Source organism: Mus pahari, chromosome 9 (assembly GCF_900095145.1).
Source record: "Mus pahari chromosome 9, PAHARI_EIJ_v1.1, whole genome shotgun sequence".
Lineage (NCBI taxonomy): Eukaryota > Metazoa > Chordata > Mammalia > Rodentia > Muridae > Mus > Mus pahari.
This window is the reverse complement of record NC_034598.1, coordinates 59,359,614-59,366,864: the sequence shown is the minus strand read 5'-3', so window position 1 is coordinate 59,366,864 and position 7,251 is coordinate 59,359,614. Positions and strand designations below refer to the sequence as shown.

General features: G+C 45.1%; 1 protein-coding gene across 2 annotated transcripts in view; it reads right to left on the bottom strand.

The window, feature by feature from the left end:
• Positions 1–6,854, bottom strand: part of Frs2 (fibroblast growth factor receptor substrate 2) — an 80,969-nt gene extending 74,115 nt beyond the window's left edge. For both annotated transcript variants that reach the window (XM_021204936.2, XM_029542299.1), the window contains exon 1: positions 6,711–6,854. The gene's annotated coding sequence lies outside the window, so the exon portion shown is untranslated. The remainder of the gene's footprint in view (positions 1–6,710) is intronic.
• Positions 6,855–7,251: the final 397 nt, after the last annotated feature.

Below are 7,251 nucleotides of genomic sequence, written 5' to 3'. Positions count from 1 at the left end.
TTCACTGGTGAGCCTTCCAATTCTGGATTGTAGTTCATTTCAAATATAGTCAAGTTGATAACCAGGAATAGCCACTACAGGCCCCAAGAGGAGAGCAGCAGAAGTGCATGCAATGTTAACAGTTACTAACCTCTCCAATAGCCAAGGAGTGGAAGCCTAGAGGAAGTCTGGGGACTCCCGAAGTCATAGATGAGGAATTTGATCTCTCTTTGTACAGCCCAGACTCAGCTCGCAACCATCAAGCTGCACTTTTCCAGAGAATTACGTCCCACTTTCATCTAGTCACGTCTGAGACCAATGACAAGCAAGGCATTTCCCAGACAGCTGGTGGGAGTGAAAGGTATATCCTTGGCCATCACTCAGACTAAAGCTAAATGGAACTCCTCATTAATACCAAGCTCAGTGAAACTAAACCAACCATCCCAAATAAAGCACACTGCCCCACTTCCCCCAGACACACTGCTGTAGGACTCTTTGGACATCTCTTAATACGTGTGATGCAGTGAAACCATATTCTTTTTTTTTTTTTAAGATTTATTTATTTATTATTATTATATCTAAGTACACTGTAGCTGTCTTCAGATGCATCAGAAGAGGGCGTCAGATCTCATTACAGATGGGGAGCCACCAAGTGGTGGCTGGGATTTGAACTCAGGACCTTCGAAAGAGCAGTCAGTGCTCTTAACCACTGAGCCATCTCTCCAGCCCAAAAACCATATTCTTGAAAAGCTAAAGATGTTAACTCTTCAGAAGAAAATAAATGCTTCTACAGCAACTCTGACTAAAACCAAACTTCTCTTTAAAAAGTTACAACCCTGAGCCTCATTCTCAAACTATTATAATCTTTTACATGTTAAAACACAATTTCTTCCTATTTAACTATCCAAAAAGCAAAAGACATAAAATCCCAGATATTAATAGCTCTTAAAAAACTTTGGGGGCTGGAGAGATAGCTCAGCAGTTCTTTCAGGGGTCCTGAGTTCAAATCCCAGCAACCATATGGTGGCTCACAACCATCTGTAATGGGATCCAATGCCCTCTTCTGGGGCATCTGAAGACAGCTACAGTGTACTCATAATAAATAAATAAATGGTTTTAAAAACTGAAGTAAAGCATAATCTTCACATAATAAATAAATAAATAAATAAATGTTTTAAAAAATTGAAGTAAAGCATAATCTTCACATATATGATAGATATGAGTATCTTATTCATTCATTCCTCTATGGTAATCAGAGCATTTGAATAAAATTATTCACGTTAATGAAAAGTACTTCCATTGGGCTGCAAACAAAGTTTGGTGGTACATCACCTAACTGAGATGCCTGAAATCTTGGACTTGACTCCCACATCATAAAAAGGGTATTATAAAAGAACCAGAGGGGAAAAATATATATAAGTACCATTTTACAAAAGGCAATATTAACTTTATTGACAGTCACTGTAATGAGAGGCACACTTAATGTCTTTGAATATCAGAGGTTGTAATATTGAAATAAAAATGAAACCCATACACACACACAAAAAATAAATGAAATACCACACTCACCTCTAAATCCTCACACAGCACTCACTAGACAAATGCCCCAAGGACTCCAAAGGAGCATGAGCTCCCTGGAAACTGAATGATGGCACAACAGGCCTGCCAGCAAAGTCAAGAAATTTCTATTTCTTGATTCTGTTGTTAATTGTTGGGGGAAAGGGGGACCTGCAAGGACTGAGTGTGTGTGTGTGTGTGTGTGTGTGTGTGTGTGTGTGTGTGTGTGTGTGTGTTAGCAACCACTTTCACACAGCCTTCAATGCTTCATCTTCAGTGTGGCTGAGGATGACCTGGGACTTGTGACCCTTCTGCCTCCACTTCTTAAGTGCTGAAGTTATAGGTACAGCTGGTATGAATGCTGGAGGTGTAACCCACAGCTCAAGGTCTCAAGCATGCTAGGTAAAAACTCTACCAGTTAAACTACATTCCCAGCCCACCTCCAATGAGTTTCTTAATTTTTGTTTTTAGGGTTTCTGTTATTGTTGTTTTTGAGACAGGGATTCACAAAGATCTGCCTGCCTCTGCTTCCTGAGTGCTGAGATTAAAGGTATGCACGACCACAGCACATTGGTGGGTTTTTTGTTTGTTTGTTTGTTTGTTTTGTTGCTGTTGTTGCTGCTTTAAGATTTATTTAATTAATGAGTGCACTGTAGCTGTCTTCAGACACACCAGAAGAGGGCATCAGATCCCAATACAGATGGTTGTGAGCCACCATGTGGTTGCTGGGAATTGAACTCAGGACCTTTGGAAGAGCAGTCGGTGCTCTTTACCTCTGAGCCATCTCTCCAGCTCCCAATGGATTCTTTTTAACTAGATTGACCTGTTTGTTTGTTTGTTTACACCCAGAGAGAGACACTGTGTGTATGTGTGTGTGTGTGTGTGTGTGTGTGTGTGTGTGTGTGCAGTGAGAGGGTGAGTCACCGTGGCCTGCATGTGGAGGTCAGAGAACACCTTGCAAAGCTGGTGCTTTCCTTCTACCATGGGGGTGGCAGGAATAGAACTTTGGGTCATGAGACATGGCGACAGCACCTTTACCTGCTGAGTCATCTCAACAGCCCCTTAACAGGAATTTTAATGAACAGATAGATCTCTTTCTCCGCCATCTGAATTTATAGTTTAAGGAAACAACCCAGGTTACCAAAGTCTTTACCCACTGCACACTCCAGTCTACTTACTGTCCCTTTCGTTATGCGCGCATGCTCTTAAATGCAGGCTTGGTTCTGCAGTGACTGTTGTAACTTTCTTTTCCCTCTACACACTCCCTTGGCACTTTCATCTCCTCACACAGATTCAACTAGTATAGCTATCTGAGTAATCTATTTGTAATATATATATATATATATATATATATATATATATATATATATGACCTCTCGAACTGAAAACCTACATTGCCAACGCTTCTAAATAGTTCCTGTGTAAGTATATTTAATAATAATAATTTAAAAAACAACAAACAATAAACAAACAATAAACAAACAATAATAATTTAAAAAACCCTCAGCATGCCTAGCCTGATAGCATACATTGGTAACCACAGTTTCTCTGTAGATTAGGGCAGAACTGTGGATTTAAGGCTACCGCATCTTTAAAAAAATGAAATCTAATTATGCAACTCCTTGCTCATATTCCTAGTTAGGAAACTACAGTTAGAAAATGTAGTTAGAAAGCCACAGTTAGAAAATGTAGCTTTCCATCCTGCCTCCTCTACAGCTTTCCTCCCGGCCTGCTGGGCCCTTGTTCTCGCTCCACCAGCACCACTCACAGTATGCACAGTCGTATATTAATAGCTTGCCATAATAAATCATTCTGTACACTAAACTATTGCAAGGTACACACTTTTTGTTTTCTTCAAAATGTTGAGCTTCTAAATATAGCATGTAAGCAAGCTCCACAATCCAGCCTTGACTTAAATTGCAAACTTCATCTCTAATTCCAAAATAAACCACCCAGGCCATCTGGGACACTTACATTTTTCCACATCATGAGCCTTCTCATCTCCAAAACTGTCGTTCTCTTCATTTGAAAGGCCTTCCTTACCCAGGAATCCTACCTCCCGAATCTTTGTTTCAGAAGACTTTAACTCTCAGTCACCAACTAACTTAAGATTGCCAGTTTAAGAGCAGGGTATAGTGGGACATGTCTGTGATCCCAAGCAGAGGATGGAGGTCAAGACTGCAGATCCAAAGTCTTGAGATATAGGAGGCCCTGTCTCAGAAACTACATTAAATAAAAAGAAGCTCATTAGGAAGCAACACCATGAAGTAGAAATACCAGCTTTCCGACAAGGCAGATAGATCTGGCTTCAAATACAGACAGTTCTGCTAGCCACATAACTCTAAGAGGAGTGACTAGACATGTCTGAGAAGATGGTATCCTGACTATTCTGAGAGATGCCTACACAGGGAGACCCCAAGAAGCTTCTATGCTGTTAAGAAAACACAACTATAACAGAACTAAGTGCCCAATAAATAATATTGGCCTGCACCCGCAGGTCTATGCTGTGACACGTGACTTAAGTTATAACACTTTGCTTCTGTACAAGTGCAAACTTTAAATAAACCCATCTACGTGGTTAAGTATTTACACACACTTTGTGTTTTCAGAGTCTTTTTTGTTGTGAATAGGGTCAGCCTTACAAGTAGTTTATCTTACTTAAGCTTACTGTCACCTTGTCTGTGACTCCTCTGCCACTGCATGCACGCCACCACATGCAGACAGATATGTACTTATACTGTAAACTTCTGTACGAATATCTTACATGCCTACTAGATTCACATTCCACAGACCAGCTTCCTCTTGGTGAGGCAGCATGCCTAGCACGGGGTGCTTCATAAAGCACTCAACACCCCCCCCTCCAAATTAAGTCCCAATTCAGGGAAGGTTTAGTATTCCTAGACAGTGCAATTCAAGTCTTCACGATTCCAACACACTTAGAAAATTATCAAAACATGAATCCCAAGTTCTAATGGCTTTGGCTTTGTTTCCCCTACATGGTTCACTAAGAGTCTGACGCATAGAAAATGCTCAATGTCATTTGAATTGACTTGAGCAACAGTTAAAAGTTATAATGCCCAAAAGTGTCTGATTTTCACCAATTCCCTTTTTTTGCTTTTATAACTCTCATAGTTTTTTTTTCCCTTCAAAACACACTATAACCAGAGTACAAATAAATAATCAAACCTAACTTGACTCATTTTCCAGACTTTAATTCAACATCCCAATCCTGGGCTCTGAACAACTGAGTTCTTCAAACACTAAGGGGCTACCGCATCATTCCGAGTCTAAACACTACAACTTATCTTCACTCACACTTTCCCACGAGCTAAAAAGATCATCCCCTTTTAATATCAACCACCTTGACAGAGATTTGGGGGGGGCTGGGGAGACTGCTCCCATGTAGAGTGCTTGCTGAGCAGGCCTGAGGACCTGAACTGACACCGACAGCACCTCCATTAAAAACTAGATGCTGGGGCACGTGAGGATAACCAGGAGACCTGGACTGGGGACCCCGGCAAACACAGGAGGGTCCCTGGGGCTTGCTGGCCAGGCAGCCCAGCCAAAGGTACAAGCTCCAGGCTCAGGAGACCCTGTCTCAAAAAGAGCATGACTATGACCGTGGTGATGTGTAGTCTAGGAAGGCACCCAATGTGAACCGCTGGCATTACACACGGAGGAATTTTTTTTAAATGAAATAAACTTTTCTTTTGCATAAGACAGTATATGCAACTCGTCATTTCAAATCATTCCCCTCATTCAAGGTATCTTCCCTTCCAGTAGTAGAAGGAGAAAGTACAAGAGAGAGAGAGAGAGAGAGAGAGAGAGAGAGAGAGAGAGAGAGAAACAGAAAGACCAAAAAAAAAAGTATAAATCCTAACATAAGCATAATAAGAAGGGCAGATAATGTCACTGGTTTCATGAAGATGACTTGTGTGTACTTGACACCACCACAACAAGGTCATTTGCAACAAATAAACTATCTGATTATAATTTAAAACTAAATAAAAGCTCCATTATTTCCTACAAACCTTTTATCGGTAATTTATCACCTAAACTCCGTTTACTAACAATGCCTACAAGATTTTCTTCTCTAGGAAATTCTCAGTTTATTGGAGTTAAACACTTCATACGCTTAAATCAACAAACACCTCTGTCCCGCTGTGGGAACCCCTGCGTTCCCACAGCTGGACTACACAAAGAACCTCTGAGGAGAAATTGAGGAGAATATATATATATATATATATATATATATATATATATATATATATATATATATATATGCATGCTCAAGAAATGACAGTTCCAAGTATGAAAGTAAACAAACTGGGGTAAAAAAGGGTACCATACTCCGGCCTTTTACAGTCAACTTGTGCAAGGTCCCGACTGAAATCTTACAACTGTGACTTCGGATGAGCGCAGGAATTCGGAAGGCGGATTAGAGAATAGCATTTTTTTTTTTTTTAACGTCAGCAAGAACACGGGGAAAACTCTGAATCTACGAATCTCCTCAAATCTTTGTTTTGAAGAAGTAACTCGCAACAGTTTCAGCTTGCAAGGGAGCAAAGACCCTTGGAGGAATGGTACTGCCTCACTGACCGACCCTACGCAGGCATCCAGACCCAGTTAAGTTTCGAGCCGAGTCCAAATCGAACCCCCGGCGACCCCGACGCGGGTCTAGAGGGAAAGCCCCGCAAGAGATCGCCAGCATCTACCCAGGGAGCGCCCCACCCTCGGACTGAGACTACACCCCTGGGACACAGGCTAAAGACTGAGACGGGAAGAGGGGACAGACCCAAGAGGCGACGAAAGTTGGGCACTGATGTCCGGTGCAGTCTGACTGTCCCGGTCCCGCGCCCGGGTGCACAGACCCCACAGCGGAGGCACCGAGCCCACTTGCCGGATGAAGAGAGGGGGTCGCAGCGCCGACGGCCCGGCCCCGCTCCGGAGTCCCCACCTCTCGGCGGCCGCCGCTCCGGGACCCCCGCTCCGGCTGCGCCCCGCCCACTCCGCGGCCCCGCCTCGCGCCCCTTCCCGGCCCGCGGGCCGAGCGCGCTCTACGGCGGCCGACGACCCCCTTTCCCGGATCCCCGACGGCTGAACCTGCAGCGGACAGCCGGGTCCGAGGCTCGCCCGCCCAGCGCAGGCCCCGCTCGGCGTCCCCGGCTACTCACCGTCGGCGCGAAGGCGCGGCGACGGGCGCGGGGTGGCGGCCGCCGAGCTCCTCACTCTCCCCCGCGACCCGACCCCCTACTCGGAGCCGACGGAGCCTCGGCGCCTGTGTCTACAAGGCCTCTCTCCAGCCCGAACCCTAGACAAGCACTTCCGGGGGAGCGGGGGAGGGCAGGGGGTTGGCACCGGAACTGCTCCCAGGCTGGAGCTGCCAGCCCTCCCGGGAGGGGCGGGGCCTCCGCGCCCGGCGCCCGCGGCCCCGCCCCTGAGACCCCGCCCCCGGGCTCCTTGCTAACCCCTGGGGCCCGCGGGCACCGGGCTACCGCTGGCACCCCTTTTTTTAACGCCTGTTAGGATCGCTCCCTTCCAGCCACTTAATTCTACAGGGGCCCGGAGAATCTAGTGTCGCTGAGCCCAGAGCATTCACCCGGCTTGCCGACCGGCCGGCGGTGTTATCCTTGCTCGCTTCTGTCCCGCGTGAAACTGCAATTGACATTTATCGAAGGAAGGCTTACGGCGTGGTAGACACGGCATTCATTACGC